The sequence below is a fragment of the Caretta caretta genome, chromosome 5 (genome assembly GCF_965140235.1).
Source record: "Caretta caretta isolate rCarCar2 chromosome 5, rCarCar1.hap1, whole genome shotgun sequence".
NCBI classification, from domain to species: Eukaryota; Metazoa; Chordata; order Testudines; family Cheloniidae; genus Caretta; species Caretta caretta.
Genome location: NC_134210.1, coordinates 109,975,084 through 109,996,854, shown reverse-complemented (window position 1 = coordinate 109,996,854; position 21,771 = coordinate 109,975,084). Strand labels below are relative to the sequence as shown.

Sequence of the window (21,771 nt, the reverse complement as noted above, 5' to 3'; positions counted from 1 at the left end):
TTGAGAGAGGGCCTCTCTTTTGGTGCTGTCTTTTCTGGAATGTATAATGCAAGTGGATCTAAATTTTGGGCGAGTGCCCAGTTTCAGATGTCTAAAGCCTCTGTTGAAAGCAGTGGAGACTATGTGCTGCCAAAGTTTTATGTATGCAACTGCAGATTGATTATCTAATGGCAATAGTAGTCTTTGATCATGAGTATCTGGAGGTAGAAGTTTCAATAGTCCTCCCTCCCCTTTTTCTTCTTTTGCAATACTTAATTCTAATATTTTTATATATTGCTTTTCCGGTGCTTACTGCAAGCTTTCATTGCTACCTCAGGAAAGTTTCTCCCCATATGTACTACTTTTATTTTGTGTTGAGGATCACTGCAAAAGGAGTTAGATGTAGAAGGTGCCAGGTGAGGCAACTGCTCCAACACGTTGTCAGTTTTTGACTTTGTGGCTGAGAGGAACAGATGAAGATAATTTCCTCTTTCCTCTATTTCTTATTAGTCAAAACATGAAGATTTCTCAGTTCAGAGCAACCAAGAAAGAAGACTTATCTGATGTACATGAGAGAGATTTGTCTTTGTTTTTGTGTTAAATATGTGAGGCAGATTCATGTAATAGAGGTAATAGGCAGTTTCTGTTCTCTATTAGAGACTTGATTCTGATGACAAATTAAGATTTCAGCCACTTAAAATATGTGAAAATTTTAAGTGTCTTATGTGTTTTAATTTTAATCTTACGTGTCTCTCCAGAATCTTTTGGACACACTTAAGGGCTGATTGGAGCCTGAAAAATCACATTTATTGCCATAAGTTTTCATTTCAGATAAGCTTTAGGAATTATGTGTTGGAACAAAAAGATAGCAACTGTCAGGAATGCATCCTTTGTCTATGATTAGCTGGCAGTTTCTTCCATTTTTTTAGGAGATTGGTGGTTCTTTAGACAGATATCAATGAATTTATTGATATTTTTATACCTGCTAGCTGCTATAATGTGATACCAGAACACAAGGAATTGCTCAGAAGTATGTCTTCTGATGCCTTGGAGACAATTTTGTACCGGTGACAAATTCTGAAATTTCTTACATAATTAAACTTTTGTCCTACAAGCAGCATGTGTTTTGTCTAACTAACTATAGTATTGGGGAACTGTCTTGGAGGCTTTCAGCTCTGCTATGGAGACAGATGTTTGAGATCTGCCTTCCTGTTCAATATCAACTGTTTAGCTGAGCATGCATCACAAGTAAAGGACCTCTCACCAATGTTTGGATTTGTTTTCAGGGAGGAATCCACAGAATTCTTTGATAATAATGGGACCCCTGGTGGTCTTGAAATCAATTAAGAAGCCTCTGACAAGTGCAGGAATAGTATGCCAACAATGAAATTTGTAGTTCCTTCGTCTTAAAGCTTATTTACAAGCCAATGATTCAGTCTGTTTTGTTTAGGTTCCAGTGGGTCTCATCAGTTGAGTTCCTCATGGATTTCACAGAACTTCCTATAACCATTAGAAATTCATGCAGCAGGCAGGCACTTGTGGGGAGGAGGGCAGGTAACAGCCTTTTCTGTATTTGGTCCTCAGTGCAACAATGAATCTGAATCAAAGTTCCCCGAAAAAGAGTTATCAAGGACAAACGGGCATCTTTTTTTTTTGAGTTAGTGTCCCCAGGCAGGGAATTTGAAGAGAAACTAGAAGATTAAACCTGGCCTCCCAATCAGCATAATGTATAGGTTGTCTTTTGGGTTGTTTCTTGGATTTGTTTGGATGTGAAAGTTCATGAGAAATGTTTTCAACTGGCAACTCCCAGCTTCTAATGCTGTTCTTCTTCTTCTTGGACAACCAGGAGGTGGTTAAGGGGAAACTCCTCCTTTTTCTAATTCAGAGCAAAATAGCTCCTTAGAGGTGAACTTCAGATTGCAAATAAATGCCTCTAAGAGGGAAGGAGCAGGAGAACACCACTAATAGTGAACTCCCAGCTTCACAGAATAATAAAACCTCATAAAAGATTAAGTATCAAAAATACAACAGTCAACAAAAATGGTGGTAAAACATAATAAATCGCTCTTGGTGGAAAAAAATGTTTTATTGTCATGAATTAGGGTGACCTCGGCAAGCTTTACTTAGTTCTTATTTTACCTCTTCTGAGCTCATAAAATAAAGGGTATATTTCATCCCAGGGGCAATGTTAAGATACCTTTGATAAGCCCAGAAATATGTGCAGAATGTTCCTCTTAACCTGGCTGGGCAGAAATACTGTACACAGAAATAAATTTTAATTAACGCTTCAAACTCGGTCCCCCATCTGAAATCCTTCTTGGTACATCCAGGTTCACTGAAGGCACCCCAAATAGCATCCTTCTGACTTCACAAATACCAGAAGTCTCACTGGAACCAATTAACTCCATGATGTTTGTGAAGTCTGAGTGATACATTCTGGGGATATCCGGAATGAATGACAACAGAATGTTTGTACTGCTTTTTGTTTCCAATTTATACTCTAAAGTCATCTTTGTGGTGAGGTGACAGCCTACATAACAGTCTGACTGGGTGAAATCTCCGGGAGGGATTCTTCCCCCCACTCTCCTTCCCTTTCACTGCTCTCTTCATGCATGGGGGGTATAAACAGCCTTCCATGATCTGGGCAATAATTACTCCTGTATGGGGCACGTGTGTGGGGGTGGGGGGAGGATGGGAGCACAGCTCAAATGCTATTACCATTCTGGCTTGTGCTGCAGGCTACAAGCAACACTGGAGAGGCTGTCTTAACTGAGAGGGGGCCCCCAGGACTGCCTAAAATGCAGCAGAAGCTATTTTGGCTCCTGTAGCAACCCAGAATTGGGAGGGTACCTTGGTGGCTTAACATCACCTTTGCCCCATCGGTTTTCTGGATGTGTTTTATGTGCTTCAGTTTCTGGAGGCACAACACAGAATCTGACAGAATGAGTGTGACCTGTAAAGGGAGAGGAATTGGGCATCCACCAAAATGGTAAGTAACTGCCAAATGGGGGAAACTTCCTCCTCTGTTGTGGGGTCCAGCCATACCATGGAATTCCTGTAAGTTATGCAGGGTAGGTGCTTGTGAATAGTTCCCTCTTCAGCTTCTGGAAACTCTGGCTAGTAGGCACTCTGTGAATCAAGCAGTATATGCAGTTGTTACATACCTAGGATAAAATCCAGACCAACGAGCTGTTGCGTCATCCCTGCCCTCTAACTTGGGATACCCTTTACACTGCTTTGCTGCTGTAGCCTCTGTGACTCTTTCCTATTGTGGGATACCTCTGAGAATGCCAGACTTGGGACAGACTGATAAATATAGGGCAGATACACCCCAAACCAGTGATTATTCTAACATTTAGATTCACCCAACTAACAACAAAAAAGGCTTCTGTATCAACACACTGGTTAACAAGAAGCTAAACACAGTCTCCCTTAGGCAATCCAGCCCTTCTCACCACCCAGACACCTGGTCTTTATGATGAGAAGTTACTGAAAACCAGATTCATCATATGCAAAGTTCTTCCAATCCCCAAGGATCAGCCACTTCACCAGGTGTATATACTGAGATCTTACCCAAGAATCATGGCTGTAGCCAATCCTTTAGCAACTAAAAATTAAAGGTTCAATTATATAAAAAGAAAATAAGAGTTATTAAATGGTTAAGGAATCATATACATGACAATTGATTTTTAGAGTTTGCAGGTCAGTGATGTTAGATCTACCAGTTTGTAAAAAGTCTTTCTGGTCTTATGCCAGAAGGTTAGAACCCAAATGTAGCTTAGATGTAGAGTCTTTCCTTGCATTTTCCAGGGTATTCCGAGCAACTACTTGGAGATCCTAGTCCCACAGCTTAAACTTTTCCCTGTTCAAAATTCAGCAGATTAGAGATGCAGGATCAGGCCCAAGGTTTCTCTTTTATAGTTGAAGCAAGCTGTCAACTGTCTTGAGCACAGTAGGTGACTGAGGATTCTTCTTTGTTGAGCACATACTGACTCACCACTTCAAAGTTAACATTCAATCTCCTATGCTATCCATACACAGGTAATCTAGTTACGCTCATTTACATAAGGCAACAGCTGGTCATTCATTATAACAGGGATAGATAAGATGAAAAAAGAAAAGGCACACTTGTGGCACCTTAGAGACTAACAAATTTATTTGAGCATAAGCTTTTGTGAGCTACAGCTTATGCTCAAACAAATTTGTTAATCTCTAAGGTGCCACAAGTACTCCTTTTCTTTTTGCACATACAGACTAACACAGCTGCTACTCTGAAACCTGAGATAAGATGAAGACAGTGTAGATAATACTATTAGTTTCCTGCAGTGTCTCACATCTTGGGCCTTAAGGTTAACTGAACACAGTTGCATACATAATATAAGGTAATTAAGACATGAAAAGGATTTAGTATCTAAAAGCTAATTTGGTTACATTAGTAAACTTCTAACAGGATATGGGTACTCAGACAAAGACATTTAGCATCTACCCTTGATTTCTATTGCTACAAATAAATGGGTTAGTGTCATAAATATAAAGGGAAGGGTAAACACCTTTAAATCCCTCCTGGCCAGCGGAAAAACCCTTTCACCTGTAAAGGGTTAAGAAGCTAGGATAACCTCGCTGGCACCTGACCAAAATGACCAATGAGGAGACAAGATACTTTCAAAGCTGGGGGGGGAGAGAAACAAAGGTTCTCTCTGTCTGTGTGTTGTTTTTGCCAGGAACAGAAAAGGAATGGAGTCTTAGAACTTAGTAAGTAATCTAGCTAGATATGCGTTAGATTCTGTTTTGTTTAAATGGCTGATAAAATAAGCTGTGCTGAATGGAATGTATATTCCTGTTTTTGTGTCTTTTTGTAACTTAAGGTTTTGCCTAGAGGGATGTTTTGAATCTGATTACCCTGTAAGATATTTACCATCCTGATTTTACAGAGGTGATTATTTTACTTTTTCTTCAATTAAAATTCTTCTTTTAAGAACCTGATTGCTTTTTCATTGTTCTTAAGATCCAAGGATTTGGGTTTGTGTTCACCTATGCAAATTGGTGAGGATTTTTATCAAGCCTTCCCCAGGAAAGGGGGTGTAAGGTTTGGGGAGGATTTTGGGGGGAAAGATATTTCCAAGCGGTCTCTTTCCCTGTTATATATTTGTTCGACGCTTGGTGGTGGCAGCAATTAAGTCCAAGGGCAAAAGGTAAAATAGTTTGTACCTTGGGGAAGTTTTAACCTAAGCGGGTAAAAATAAGCTTAGCGGGTTTTTCATGCAGGTCCCCACATCTGTACCCTAGAGTTCAGAGTGGAGAAGGAACCTTGACAGTTAGTGATTGCTGGTCTAGTACATCTCTTTAATATTCACGTTCAAATGAATTGTCCTGATTACAATTGCGATGCCTCTTATTAAGTTGTTATGGGACATACACAGGTTAGCTGTTTTTTCAAATGTCCCAGCCTCCAGTCTGGACTGCTCACAAACAGCCTCCAGCATGCAAGTCAGTCCCAGCTAAGCCTGTGTGTATGCTGGAGCCAGCCAGCCACGCCTTGGCTCTTACCAACCTGGGTTATATTGCGGGGTGACCCCATCACATCCCCAGTTCTAGATTTTCCTCAAGAAGTGCATGTCCTGTACTACCCAGCTCACTCCTGGACAATATAAGTTTATATAAAAGTCCATCCTTTTATTAATAGGAATTATATGCATACAGCTTGTACTCCAAATGAAATTTCCCAAGCACTTCAAACACATGGGATTAGATAAAACAATAAAACTAGTTTGTAGTTAATAAACTAAAGAGAGATTTTACTTGAATACAAGTAATGCGGTATAAAGGTCAGAAATGGCTACAAGAAAAACAAAGATAGGCACCAGTTGCTGTTTAACTTAACAAAATATATTAAATTCAAAGCAAAGTTTTTCTCGACACGTACTCTCAGCAGTCTGACCAAACTTCTTAGATCAGGACTCCTTCCCCAGTTCAATAGCTACTTCCTTTGTTCCTTCTGGTGCAGTGATTCAATGGGGAGAGAGAGAGAAGGTTCCTTGGTGTGTCTGCTCCTTCTTGTTATAGTCCTGTCCCCACTTTGAAAAGCATTTCCACCTGGGATCAAGATGACAGGCACTCTGTGTGGAAGGGAACTCCATGCTGTTTCTTTGTTAAAATGTAGCTTATTATTATTATTTATTATTTTACACCTGCACCCTTTCCTGTCAAATAATGGCCACTTAGTAGGTAATGACTCATCAGCCATTTCTACACCTGGTTGAGGCATCAGCTTGCCCTTTGTCTTTGGGAAGTTGGTTTGGCCACTCCCCAGACTTCTCTAGTCTTGATCTGAGTTTGATTGTAACTTTACACACAACACTGCTACATGCATTTTGCCGTGATTTTATTGATCAGCAAATTGAGTTTTTAAATGACATCTTGCCAGGCATACTTTGTACAAAGATTATTACAATAGTGTGTAGGGCATGAGTACAAGAGTACTTTACACTAAGTTGGTATACCTCAGTGGAAAAACCCTTAGGGTCAGGGTGGGGGCGGGGGAGATGACAAATAATGGAAATGTGAAACACTTGGTGTGGTGCACCATAATTTAGAGATGTTACAAAATGTTCTTCTGTACATTTAAATAAAGCAGTTACTTTTAGAAAAGGAAAACTGAAAAACCAAACTCTGTCATGCACAACCATGACACTCTTTCACATAGGTCAAAATCGGAATTTGAATACTAGACTTTCACCACTTGAGCTATAGTAGTGATTGGGAGCTTCTATTTAGTTCAATCCCTAGGGGAAGACCTAACACACAGTTCCCAGTGGGTCTCAACTGTTTGCTAGACAACAATAGCATATTGGAGATCAGGAATCCTGGTTCTTCCTGTGGCTCTTTGGGAAGTATGTTCTTTAGTAGTTAGAGAGAGGGATAACTAAGCATATTCAGTCTAAAGGACAGTGTGAATAAGATTTGGGTCTGCCATGTTAGAGTCCTGGTATGGATTCTGTTCCTTTCTGTGTCTTTGGCCACCTTATGTAACCACTCTGCTACCTTATTTATAAAATGGGGTATCAGCTCATACTTGACTGCCTTCTAGAATTAGGTTTCATGGCCTTAGCCAATCATAAGGGTGGTGACATACATGAGGAATACAAACAAAGGGCAAATGCAGGTGTGACTTGAACGTATGGGCTCTGCTTTCACAGCTCAGGGAACTATTCCCTAGGCTGGTATGGTTCTTTAAAGTTGTAGAGGAAAAAAGTGACCACTTATGACACGAGCAAACACTACCTACTGGGAGCCGATATTGCCTTAATCAGCAACATGTGGAGCAAAGCTCAAATTCCAGAATATTTTAGACTTTGTGCAACAGCAATCTGAAAATGTGAAAAACTTCAAAAAGAAGTGATTTATGTTCTACATTTCATTGTTTACTATTTTTGTATATATCTGCTGTTTCAACTGCTTCCAGCAAAAAAAAAAAAAAAAAAAGTGTGTGTGTTATCCATATCTTGCCTAGGTTTGAAGGCAATAGCACAGTCAAAGGAACTGTGTTAACCTACTGCTATTGTCACTGAACCCACTTTGGTGGTTATTTGCATTGTGATAATACTCCGACTCCGAAATAAGGATCAGGGCCCCACTTTGCTAGGTGCTTCACAGACACAAAAGGAGAATCATTTCCTGCCCCCAGCAGCTTACCAATTAATTCTCTTCTGGACTTTTGTTAGCGCTAGATGCGTCTTTACGAAAAATGGGGAAACATGAGCCAGCAACAACGATTCATATTGGATGCACTGGATCCGTTTATTCTGGTGGCTGTATGTCTGCTATTATCTGATCAGAGCAGTACATTTGAACGAATCCATAAAGGATTTTTAAAAAATCCTGTGGCACGTTTGTTGAACCATGGGGTGTATACGTATGTGATGCAGTGGTTAGAATGTGGTCATCCAGTAAATGCTGTCCAGGGGGGCTTGCCCCCTGGAGCAGAAGTTGTGTCAAACTGCTTGGGTTTCTGAGCTGCAGACTCAGCACTCCTATACCATACAGACATTCACACAGAGTTGATGCTTTTTAAAGACAGGTGATCTTTTCCCACAGCACCAAAGGAATACAAGACCATGTTTCTAAATCTTCTTTAAGGAGACACAGAAGTAAAAGGTGCTGCTGTCTAGCTCTTATCCCTCCGATTCAAATGGGGGGGGGGGGCGGAGTACCTACAGTGCCTGTCATTGATCTCCCACGTGTGTGTGTTGAGAGACGCCTTTCATTCCCATTTCTAAAACACATTAGGTTCTTCCTGATTGTTACTGAGTGCTATTTGTTCCCCAGGAGGGACTTGAGCAGAATTCCAGCAGCTCCCTCCAATTGCTTCTCATTGTGAACCCCTGTATTTCTGTCTCCCTCCTCCCAGTCGCAGCCCTGCATTGGCAGCTCTCTGACACGAGGGGGCGCGGGGTCCTTTGTTCTGGGTTAGCAACTGAAACCTTGAGACCGAGGCAGCTGCTCCCTCTGGGTCTTTCCCCTGCATGAGCTCAGGCAGCCTCCTGCTCGCAGGGGCTGCAGATGTGCTCTTCGCCATATACCCCAGCACAGTACGAGGGTAGGGTTTGCTTTTAACACTGATGCTTCGAGCCAAACGTGCACCGAGAAATAAGTGCACGTGTCGGAGCTGGTATTGCTCCCTGGGGTGATGAAAGGACATACCAGGACACTGTCAGGCTCCTCGCTGGATTTTCTTACACGTTGAAGACTCCAGAACTGGAGGAGAAGTCACAGCCAGACTTGTTGCAAGCATGAACCTCCCCCTGAAGCCCTGAACACGGGCATAAGCAGCCCGCAGTGGCTGAAGACACTCTTTCCAGGCAAAACCTTAGGGAGACAGTGGGGGGTGAGGGGGCTAGGACCTCTAGGGACTCCCCTTTGGGGAGGATGTAGCCATCAGACACTTTCCCCAAATTGGGTGATTTTTTTTTCATTCCCTACGAGATGACACAGCTTCTGACATCCTAAAAATAATCCCAGATCGAGTTTTGCTTGGGGGCATGGGGTGTGGCAGTGAGGGGTGCGTGTGTGTGTGTGTTGGAAAGGCAGAGAGAACATTTCCAACCGATCGAGGACCTTCGTGTGCAGCCTGAGCCCCTTCCTGCTTCAGCCGGGAGACTTCAGTACAACACGTGTGCGACATCTGTTGTTAAAGCCGGGGGGGGGGGGGGTCGACGATCCACCCTCCCCATTGATTCCTTTGCCTTTTTTCCCGTTAGCCCCCTTCCTCCCGACACACCTTTCCCAAAATATTTCAGTCCTAAACCTAGTACACCAGGAACCTGCCAAATCTCATACGTTTCGAAGAAGACTCGCTCCTTGTGTGCGCGTGTGTATCAAATTAATAACTATCATATAAAGCAAATTAAAAAAAAACCTCTCTCCCCCTAGGGAGTAAGGCTTTTGCAGTCTGGGTCAATAAGGTTTTTAAAACTGCTGCCTCTAACCTATATCTATAGATCTGCATTAAAATAAAAAAAGCCCCTCACTTAAAGATTCCCAGACTAGCACTGCTAGGTTGTTGAGCCATTCGTCCTTGTTGCCTTCGGACCTTGTCCCATGGATTCTGTGTCAGGTTCGGGAAGCTCTGCTTTTGGGGAGAGGGGGCGGGAGGAACAAAGATGGGGGGATCAAATCCCTTGTAGCTTTGTTAATGCATTGCACTGGTGCCTCCTTAATTACTGATCGAAGTGCTCGCTTCTTGATGAATCAGTGTTGGTGGCAGAGGGACCTTTACCTGGGCAGGTGGAAATGAAATGGGACAGATCAGTGAAAAAGCTGGCTGGTTTGCTATCCCAGCAACACCGTTAATGTAGGACAAAACCTCGGAAAGATGCAGTTTAGGTTTTCGAAACAGTCTGCGCACGAATGCTCAGAAAAGTCTTACTTTAGTAAGGAATGTGCGTGAGAGAGAAAGGAGCCATCAGCCTTGCAGTGAAACGTACCTTTTTTTTTTCAAAACCAGGAGTGAATATAATATAGATCTTAAATGAAGCTTCCAGAGCCCATCCTAACTCGTGAAATTAAAGCATGCACCATCTCGCCTCCAGCAGATGACTTGCATTTTGTTTGTGGGCTATGATTTTTATATTTAATCTTTTATGGGAGGTTTTATTATTCTGTGAGGCTGGGAGAATGCTCTGCCGCTCGCTGCCTGTTTTATTATTATTCTTTTTAGAAGCACTGATTTGAGTTGCAGTTTGCAGTGCGTGCCAGTTCGTACATGTAATCGAGTCGAGTTTGTGACATAAAAAGAATATGTGGAAAGACTGTGGGATATCCATTGGCTACATGCGTTATACAGTCGACACAGATATCTATCTGCCTATATCTACATATCTGCTTTTTACATATCTACCAGTTTAGATATCTTAATTTTGTTTATACAGAAAATAGTAACTTTATGGTAGATCATTCCATGTACTGCTTTGCATTTTTGTATGTTTTCCCTACGCGTCGAGGTGTTACACTATCATTTTGCAAATACCATTGGAAATCAACTAAAATGCAATAAATCACAAAGAATAAATGTACTGGAAGCCTTTATATTGTTAATGTACTATACATTGATTTATTATAATCTGTAAAATTGACTGCAGAATAGGGAGATACATTTTAATGTATTGATGTCTATACACAGAGAGAATGGAGTTTCGGTTCCTTTTGAACACAATTTCAGAGCGTTAGCTTGCTGAAATTACAGTAAATGGAAGCAATGTACATATGTATAAATGAAAAGAACAGTAACGATTTAAAAACTAAAGGAGATTTAACAGCACGCCGAACATCACAATGACAATAGACTTGTTAGGTGCAGTTTGTTTGTGTTTGTCTTAATGACTGTTCATTCGCAATCTCTTCATAACAAACACTATTTCTATAACAAAACCGTTCTTGCTCCATGCCATAACAATTATCATTACCCTACCAGGATTGTTTTGCCTTCTCTTTACTGCACAATGATTGTATTCTGTTGTGAGTCTAGAGGTTTGGAGAGTGTGAAAAGGAGTTGGTTTTCACCTTTTTAGAAATACAAAGACCAAACTTCAACCCCAGCGTGCAAAAATAGTTTGCATTGATATTTCTCTCCCCCTTTACCTCCCCGCTCCTCCCTGCCTAACTGTGATGGTGTATATGTGCTGGATATTTTTAGAAATGTCAGAAAATCGGAAGGAAGATGATCCCTCACTGCAATGGTTTTAGGGAGTGTATGGGGGAAGGGCGGTACTGGGGGGCGAGGAACAGAAGTTAATAGCTATTACTTATTAAAATACTGTATGTACTGCAGCATGTGGGTCATCAACCATCTGTAGGCCAGATCAGAGCTTTCCCAGTTTACACCTACACAATTTTAAAGCCCCGTATCAGTTCTATAGACCAGACTATATCTCTGGTCACTATAGTGCTAAAGATCTCGCGAAGGGTGGTTTTTTTTTAAAGACTGAACTATTATTATTCAATCTTTAGGAGGCATCATTTGACAAAAAGTATCATTTCCCCTCCCCCTCGCTTTATTTGTTACGTCTCTTCATGATGATGTTTGTATTCATGTTGGATAGCTTGTGGCAAAAGACTATAAACCATGTTGTTAAAATGGATCCAGGTGATAATCCTAAACTCAGATGAGAGAGAGGGAGATGTTTTAATGCATTTTAGAATATAGGTAAACTGACTGAACCGTAAGATTTGGAGAAGAGGGTTATTTAAATGTTATTAAAACGGGCCTCACATTTGCTAGGGAAATACATATGGAGCTTTAAAAGCTGCTCAGTAAGAGCTGACCAAATGTATTTATCAAAGGGCCAAGAACACATGGCAATATTTTGATCAGCTCTTATTTACTTTGATAGCTGTGCACTGCATTAACGCAAATCTATTATACAGTTGTCACATATTGAATGATCATACAGTAGGGAAACGACTGCAAGAGACCTGCAGTTTAGTATTTCGGCTTTTCCCTGTGACAGCTTAGAAACCATTCTTCACTTAGGCATAGGTCGTGTCTTATTTGTCAAACGATGGGAACCATTTCCTATAACAGGTAGTGTGACAAGAGAAACAGATCGTTTTAAATCAAAGACTAGGCAACCAGCAATGAGATTTAGATTGGAGGAAAAAGAGAGTGGGAACATTTTGTTCCAGCGAGCGGGCTAAAAACAACACCCACACACCCCACCACCACCCATGCTGCAAGGAGGTATGGGTTTGGCCAGTTGGGCTGACCAGTAGAAAAGATCAATGCTCTTATTAAAATAATTCAATCCGGAGGTTGGCCCAGAGAAACTAAGGATGCAGGGTTATGTTCTGGAGGGTGGGCGCTTTTAATCACTCTTGGGTGTAAAGTAAAAACTTTTGCCGTTATGGCGACTTTGCTCGAATGCATTGTGCTGCGTCAGGGGGTCGGTTTGGAGGGATTGGAGCAAGGCACCAAACCCCCTTCAACAGCAAGGCACCAATCTCCCCCCCCCCTTTCTTAAGCACAGTGTCACCCTGCCATTCTAGCGTCCTGCCACTCGAAGGCACCGCTCCGAGTCCCCTGCCCAGCCGAAGGAAAGCTCCCCCTACACCCAGGGCACACTTTTTCGTTTTCTACTTACCTGCAGGACAGGCTTTCGAAAGATGGCAGAACTGATTTCACACTCAGCTGCGAGATTAGAGTTTAATTACGGTACCCTCCCCCCCAAAGCAGCTCCCACAACAGGAGAATGACTCAGACCGCATTCGTGGTGCCATTCCAGTGCCTTTAACATACTGTTCCTAGCTGCCGTGATTGCCCTCCCTAAAACTCGCTTCGGAATCCCCCCCAAACACCTAGAGGTAGGAGACATTTTCTTGCCAATAGGTCGATTTCCTAGCAAATAATTACTCCGGCATGTTTTTAAATAATAACTCACCTGTTTGTAAAACAACAACAACATTCCAGTCTAAAACACCTTAGCAATATTTAATAATCTCATATTATTTCTTACAGGCTTTGCACAGACATCAATGAGCCGATCTGCTCCCGCCTGCTTCACACACGTTTCCTAGCTGCTTATGCGCATTGTAGTTGCGTTAGCTGCGAGCCAGTTTCGGAGTCACCCTCCTCTAGCCCTGTCTTCCTCCTTCTCCTTCAGGTCTGGCGTGAATCTCCTGTTCGAGCCGGCAGGAGAATTCCGCCCTAAGCCCAGGCTCGGATCCTTTCGGGTGTGACACCCCCGCGGCCAGTGTGCGGTGCAGGCTGTGGCGCTTGCTTTTCAGCTCCCCCTGTCTCGGACTGGCGGGGAACGTGCTGTCTAGTTTTGTTCACACTTTATTTTTTACCTGGTCCTGCAACATAGAGCCGGTCCCTGAAAACGCCGATTCCCCCTCCCACCTTGTTCGCTCCGAGTCGCCCCGCATTGTCCCATCGGGGATGGGGGGATAGTCTATGCCCTCCCCTTCCCGGGAGCCAAGACACGTTCCCGGGCAGAAAGCGGGACAAGCCCCCGCAGGGTTACCCCTCTCCCCTCAGACGCGAAAAGGGGTGTGTGGCTGTGTGGTGTTCCCCCGTCCTCCCTCCATTTCCCTGCGTTTGCTTCAGTCCATATTGGGGATTTCCAGACCTCTTCAATCTGTCCTGTCTGGGTTTTGTTCTGCCAGGGATTAAGCCCAAGTGAATGAAGTCACACGGTAAAACCCAGCCGTGGGCTCCAGATCTGGAAATAGAGCCCGGTTCCAGCTAAGAGCTAACGCTTGAAAGTTTGGAAATTCAGCAAGCCTGTGCGGACACACAATACACAAACTACTGCTCTGAAACTGAAAAAGTGCTGAAGCGAGCGACGGCTCCAGATCTGCTGTGTCTGGTGGGTACAGCCTGAGTTTAGGGTGGGAAAATCACACACGAATGAATTCTGTTCCGTTTCGTGAATATCGGCAAAAATACATCAGAATAAAGGCACTTGGTGGGAAGAGATTTTTCCTAACCTCACTGTAATATCGCGGCTGTAACAGGTCGCTTTTTGCTGGGGAGAGGGACTGTACTACAGATTAAGATATTTCCATCTCGGATTCCCTTTAGGTCTGTGCTGTACGTGTGTATGTTTTCTCTGTGTTTCCGAAAACAGAAGAAAAAGAGATGTTAATTTTTAAAACAGAGAAACGGTCCCGACCAATTGTGTGTCACTGTGCTCCACCTTATGCGGTTCTGCCACTTTTAAGCAGAGCTGGGCAGTCCGTTTTTAAAGTGCATTATATGAGAGGAAAGGGGCAACAAACCCCTAAAGTGTGTGCTAAAGGTTTTTAACTTGATTTTCTGTTTTCTCTTACGGAGACGTTTAGAAGATTGGTGTAGATCTAATGTGTTACACTTTCCGAAGACCTCTGAACAGTTCTCCAGTTGTGTTTATGCTGCAGTAAAAATATGATAAAATGTGTAAAAATGGCAAAATGGTCACAGAGAAAATAAGCCAGGTTTTGGAGGGGGGAGAATAAGATGATTGCATGTAAGTGACATCTGTGGAGGGCCACACAAAAGCTCATGCTCAAATAAATTGGTTAGTCTCTAAGGTGCCACAAGTACTCCTTTTCTTTTTGCGAATACAGACTAACACGGCTGTTCCTCTGAAACAAAAGATGAGGGTGGCCTGAGAAACTTATTGACTGAACTGAAGGATTCCAAAAATGAGGCAAGGGGGGAAAGATGCTGCTGTAGTGTCTGTTTTAAATAGCACCCCCCCCCCCAACCAAATGCAGGTAAAGCGCTCAGACTGAATGGGCTGGGCAGCAGCTGAGCTCCCCTGTTTCTCCTGCCAGTGGGAATTGAGTGTTAGGCATTTACTCTCCTAAGTAAAAGAGAGAGAACATCAGCCACCAGGACAACTAAACATTCTGCAGCTAGTGTAAGAATGGAGTAGAGAGGGCAAAGGAACAAAAGCTAAAGGGCAGGAAGGAGTTAATCTGAGGGAATTAGTAGACCTCATCTGGAACCTGGAGCCTTATAGGAGTTCCTTCTGGTTGGCACTCTGAACACTGAATATAAAAGCACTATGCATGAGGAGAGATGCCCCTTTGGAGAGTTTGAAGGGCTAAAGTCTGTGGCAATGCGAGATGTTTTCAGGGCCCTCTCACACCTCTCAGAATGTTTATTACTCTTCATTCAGTACTGTTGCTAGCTACAGAGCGTCAGAAGCCTAAAACCGAACCTTTAGGGTCACTTTCACCTTGCTGGGCCCAATTCTCCACTCAGACAGAAGGGACACAAAGCCAATGGACATCAGTCGCAGCTGCACCACACCCCTATGTGGGGGACAAGATTTTGTCCTTTTATTTAGTCACCCAGGCCTCAGGTAGGGGTGTGTGTGTGTATTAAATGATACACCTAATTCTTCTAGCAGAATTCACTGATGATCGTCTAACTAAAATACAGCAAATACATTTTTTCATTCTAGTTATATAATGAAACCAACTTCCTGAATGTCTGTGGAATAGTTGTAGTTACACTTCAAATATTTAGTAGATTCTCCCGGTTCCCCACACAGCCTGTATGCAGCCACAATTTACCGAGGACAGATTTCTAGTAACTGAAAGCCAGTTTCCAGAGACTGAACAAATAAAGAAGTATTAGCAATATGAGATTTTTGTGTTTATTTTGTGAATATTTTGTTGAAAGATACAGAGGATGGAAACACCAAAATGTGGTTGGAAAAACTGGGTCAGCTACAGTTCAGTCCATCCCCCTCTATAAAAAGAAAATGGTGCAAATACCACCAAGCATAATGGTCCCTTAGATATCAAGTGACTAGTGGTACCTTCTTAAGATGCTTTATCAAGTGGAAGAGAGTATAGAGGCCAAAAACCAAACCAACATAAACCCTACGCTAACATATTGCACTGTAGGCAGGATCCAGAAAGCATGCTGTTTGAGAGAGAACAGTCAGGGAACTTCAAGAAATGCAATCAGTCTACAAAACCCATTTCTCCCGCACACAGGCCTTCTCCCCTCAAACAAACAATCAACCAGACTTAGCCCTGCAATGACGCAACTGAAGACAGAATTTAGCCCAGCAGGGTCTCTAGTTGCTTGGCCAGGCTGATGACCTTTCTCTTGACTGGATCCTGGAGCCAATTCTGCAGCAGCAGTTTGCAGTCAGGTCTATTTAAAGCTGCTGCTGCTTTTTGCAGACTTGGAACAGAGTTTGCCAATCCTCTGTTCTTGGCAAAGTTATTTGCTGCAGTTCCCTCCCTGAGTGTATGATATAAAAAGCAACACTGCCTATGGAATCTGCCTGTGGGGGAAGGAAGGGGGTAGGGGTGAACAAACAGGAAAATAGACAGCGAAGGCGCGTGTATAGGAACTAGGCCTCTGTGCCAGCAGTCTATTACTTTCACACATCTGTGATCTGCTGTAACAAGATCTTTTGTGATAACATCTCCTCCTGTCACATCTACATGTGCTCAAGAAACATTGACAAGCCTGACTGTCTCTGGACTGCAGGTGTCAGGCAGGAAGAGGGGAAAACATCCAATGACCAATTAAACTGTCTTGAAGTGAAACCCCCACTACATGTATCAGCAAGAGGCTAGCACTGTCCCTTCACTCTCCCTCCTCCTGATTGTTGGCAGGAGCTCCAGTAGCTGTCCTTTCCAGCAGTCTGGGCTGGGAGAGTGTCCCCTTCCAACAGCTAAAGATGCTTGTTTTTAAATAAAAAATAGAGAGAAGCTGTTTCCTCCTGAGGCTGTGCAGATCTATGGCCTACAGGGTGACAGGTTATAGAGGCCAAGGGCAGAGGAGATGAAGGGGACTGTCAGATGGCGTTCCAGCGCTCTTGAACTATCCTGCCACCTTCATTCACCAGCTTCACAACCTGGGGCTGAGATGTTGTGTTCTTTCTTTTCTGGCCTTGTGGAGTAATTTGTTTTCCTGGATAGACTGGTCTGCCATAGAGCAGATGGGCCCAATCCTGCACTCCGTTCTCCCCACTGGTTGGGGATTTTGTCAAAGAAAGGAGTGCAGGATTAGGTCAAATATCTGCATCTTTGTGAGGCTTGCACAGTCTGGAAAACAGTGGATATACTCTTCTGAACTGGGCCCTTAGTCAGGAAAACATGCATACGATGGTAGTCTACAGTAGAGGCAGTGCCTGTCCTGTTTTAAAACCACACGAAAAGCTTTACCTGGTGTTGTGAATCATCTCCGAGTCTACCCTATTGGTTCAACATCACCTACACACTTTCACATGTTGCTGGATGCCACTGGTGTTATACAGTTTTAATCTTGGATGTGGAGATTGGGGTTCCCTAGTTTATTTTATGATCTTGGGAAATCAAATTTAAGCAATAACTTTGCTATTTTTATACTTCTAAACCCAGGGAGAGGAGAAAATACACATTTAGGTTTCATAGCAACATGCAGACCCAGAACCCTGTGCGACTCCTATGTGGCACACACAAATTTTACCACAATTGTTGCATTTTTTTTAAAAAAAAGGTAGCTCTTAAGAATCCTAATTCAAGATCAGGCCATCTTTGTGCAAGTTACAATACAAACAAGCACCCAGCAAGACAGCCTCTGTTTCAGAGAATTTACAAAACGTTAAAATAAACAGGGGATAAAACATATGAATATTTGTTATGGGCTAAAAGTAGATCATTAAGGACAAAGAAAGACGTTCATTGGCATATAAGAAACATACTTATCTTCAGAAAGAGAAAATAAGTTTGTCTATATTTTCCCTGTGATCTATCAGTCTACTCTTCTTAGTGTGTGTGTGTGTGTGTGTGTGTGTGTATAAAAATTGCACAAGCCCAGGAACAATTTTTACTTGAGACTAATTTGTTTTACTGCTATTACCTTCACAGAGAGTCTGTGTATGAATTTTGTTCATACATCAGAGGTTTTTGGGGCCAACTGTCTTTCCTCCTTCTCAGATGCCTTATCCCTCTTCTTGCTGCTTGGCCCCCACTTATTTCATTTCCTTCTGTCTCTCTCTTGCTTAGTAAGAAGGGAAGTGAGTATTTTCTGAAGCTCCCAGAACAATTTTTCTTGGTCAGCACCAGTCTCCTCACACCCCTTGGCCTTTTCCAGAGCCAGTGCTTGGGAGTGGAGCCCCAAACTGACAACTTTTCTTGGTCTGGGCTGACATTTAGCTACCAGTACCAACCTCTTCCTCTGACTTCCTCCATCCAGTGGTGCCCTGTTCTGTTCCTTGCTAGCTTTAGTTTAGAAGGCAGTAGTACACAGTACATTTCAATGCAATACTTTATGAACCAGCCGGATTGGTTACCAAAATCAAAAAGCTTAATAAAGTCTTATTTTATTATCTTGAGTGCGTGTGTCTATATATTTATGGTATTCACAGCAGTAAAGGTATAATTAAGGTTGCATAGGAGTTCTATTATAACCTTGTTTTCACTTGCTCAAAGCTTTCTGAAAATGTTGCCTTTGGGGGCTGAAATGTTCTGCATCTTGTAAAGACCCTCACACTACAGGAAATCATCCTCATACCACAGAGTGCAGAAGAGGCTATCCAGAAGCCTCAGTGCTCTAAGACCCATCTCTCTGGAACCTTTGGGTATGGAGGGTCAGCGGGATGGAGGTTCCCAGATGTAGCAGAAGAGATTGGGATCTGGTAGACTGATATGCAGCAAAGGGGAGACAAAATAATTATCCTCTGAGGGCCAGCCCTGGCTCCATTTCACAATGTTCTGCAATGTCTAAACTTTCTTTTTTTTTTTTTCTGTTGCAAAAATACAGCTGCTAGAAAATCAGCTAATGTGCTGCTGCTTTATTAACTGGGCTTGGCAGAAAAATGCTGCAAGGCAAAAGCAATGACAAAGATGTGAACCCCTTCCCATTCCATCCACCTTAATGAGGTGTGAACTCAAATGGTTATGTAGTCCATTTAAATACTACCATTAACCCGGAGCTATTTTTTACTTTTTCTGTTTAAAATAACAATGTTACAGTTCCTCATCCACCACACTCTAATAAAGTAGAAGTCCTGTGGAATAAATAATGTATTACCATATTATAAAATACTATACCATGATCTATACCCAAATGAAATAAAGTTGCACAGAATAAAGAGAGCATTTTTTAAAAACTTTTGAGTGCTCCACTTTACAATCTTCATCATGTTGTCTTAATGTAGAGATTTATTGTTTGGAATTTCCAAGGTTTTTTAATAAAGGAAAATGAACAAACAAAGAAATTATAATTATTTGCTAGGAAGCAATAGAACATTGGGTAACAGTTAAATTCCTGACTCTAGGAGAAGGATGTTGTCTAATGGTTAAAGCAAAGGACAGAATATTAGAATTCCTGGATGCTATTTGTATTTTAGTCAGGTTTTTCATTACATAGTGACCATTTGTTTGTGGTACAGCATGTACTTTGTGAAATTAGGTATGCAACAGTAGCCGTGTTTTACTCATAGCATTATCAAGCACATAGATTTGTCATATATGTTTTTTTGAAAAGGCAATGTAATCCAATTAATGTCACCTGAGTTGCTGCATTAGCAACCTGGGATGAAATCCTGGCCCACTGAAGTCAATGGGAGTGTTGCTATTAATTTCAGGGACGGTCAGGATTTCACCTCTGGGCTTTATTCCAAGTTCTTCCAGAAGAAATTTGGTACAACCTCTGCTGTGTTCAGTTACCCCATTTGTAAAATAGGAGTGATGCTTCTCTCTCTCTCTTAGAATAGGAGTTTAAGGATTTACTTAATAGTACAGAGGATTACCAATCTGTGGAAGCCATGAGACTAGAACTCAAGATCATCTTACCCTGAACCAGGGAGTATTTTGATGAGGGAAAGAAACAGCAGCATCCATCTTGTCTATGTTAAGTTTGGAGCTATAATTCCATCCAGTTGCTGGGAAACATTGCAAGAGGCTCAGTGGGTTCTGAGAACATCTAAAATACAACGTGGCAAATATATGAACTTGCAGAAATAATGAGCAGGTGTAGTGCATGTGTGCAAATAGCAAATTTCTGTGGCTTATAACTCAGTCAAATGCACCTTTCTAGACACAGGACTATCACCCTGCCAAATTGTAAGCCCCTGCTCCAAACCCTTACGTGATAGTTGGTGGGTTTTTGTTTGTTTGTTTGTTTTTTAACCAGTTCTGTCTGAAAAAAGCCAAAACTACCTACTATGTTTTTCACTAAACTGCAATTTTCAAGAATGATTTTGATATTTTTCATCAAACTTTCAAAAATAATTTTGATTTGAAACAGGTACTAAGCATAACAAATTTCAGCCTAAAAAGGATAAAGTTTGACAAAGTTTAAAGCTACTTATAAAAGTTATAAGCAACTTAAGAAAATGTGGGATCACAATGGAAAGTGTTCAGCAATCTTAAAAATAGCATTACTACTGCATCACCTATAATTAACATGCATGTATTTTATCCAGGGGACTGTCTATTCTCGGATTGTGTGGCCACAGAATTTGATTTTGTTCTGTGACTGTACTGCTTACAGAAGTTGCTGTTGTGTCAACCACTTGCCACAGACTCCTGTTCTAGAATCTTGGCTTTCATTTACATTATCTTTCCTGGCCCTCTTGGTTGTGAAGAAACCTTGAAAACAAGGACAGTGTTCACCAAAGCCAGGCTTAATTCTTGAGTCTGTGGGCACTTTAAACAATAGCTTTGAGAGCTGTGATCTTTCTAATTCATATATATTCACTCTGAGCCTATGTGGAGCTTCAATCGACTTCAGGTTTGGGTCTAACAACAATTTATATATAATGTTGACTCTGAAGCCTACAGATGACACATTAAGTGTCTATACTGATAACAATTGCATTGCTGCTCTTTTAGCAGAAATTCAACAAATGAGATTTTCCCAGTCCCAAACTACCTCCCACTCTTTTTCCAGGTGGGTCACTGATTATCTATCAGTAAACCACACAGGAGCTGCTATGCTGATTATATTATTTTTCACATTTAAAATTTTAAATGAAACTGCCACAAAACTTCCATGACCAGAAAGCTGCTAAATCTGGGGAATTTGCAGCAGAATGCTGGTTTCAGCTTTCCAGTGGAGGACATTGGGCTTTGATTATACTTGTAGCAAAACATACACTTAAGCAAGATACACAAAAACTATACATATGAGAACTCAAAGGCTAAAATATATATTTAGCATAATAACTAAATAAAAATGTCCAAGAAAGATGCCTATGACAAATATCAATATATATTCAATCTATGTTCATCTGTTTGAGTAGTTAATATAGCTTTGAGCTACAACAATCTCTCTTTAAGACCATTCAGTGTTTTGTTTTCCACATTGCCATTACTTCTTTCAGCTGATAAAGTATGAAGAATTCCTGGTGGTTTGCTAGATCAGTTGCAGAGTGCTGAATTCTATAGAACAAAAACAACCATAGATTCTCCCTGGCATGGAAAAAAGGCCTGCTATCCGGGCAATTAACTGGATGGCATTTACAAAATCCAGGGCACATACTCTTTTAGCAATTACATTAACTAAACACAATGTAAGAAAATGTTTTACATTTAATTTTTCCCATTTTTGACTTTTTAAATAAAATAAGGAGAAGAAATAAAAAGAAAACACAATCATTTTTTCTGGGATTTCTACTTTATGGTTTTTATTTTTGGTGATTTATGCTTAATTGTAGGAGTATACATATTAGTTTTAAAAGTATTATTATCAAACAAACAAACAAACAAACAAAAACAAATTGACTTCCTGAGAGGAACTTCCTCATTGTCCTTGCTCCCAGGAATGGTCTCAAAGCAATAATGAGGATTCTTTAGGGT

General features: G+C 41.7%; 1 protein-coding gene and 1 long non-coding RNA gene across 8 annotated transcripts in view; both read left to right on the top strand.

The window, feature by feature from the left end:
• The window catches only part of NFIB (nuclear factor I B), a 338,695-nt gene that overhangs the window by 95,737 nt on the left and 221,187 nt on the right, over positions 1-21,771 (top strand). The window lies entirely within an intron of this gene.
• LOC142072212 (uncharacterized) lies at positions 12,485-14,543 on the top strand. The gene is made up of 2 exons (XR_012668622.1): positions 12,485-12,834; positions 12,989-14,543. It is a non-coding gene; the product is annotated as an uncharacterized LOC142072212 (long non-coding RNA).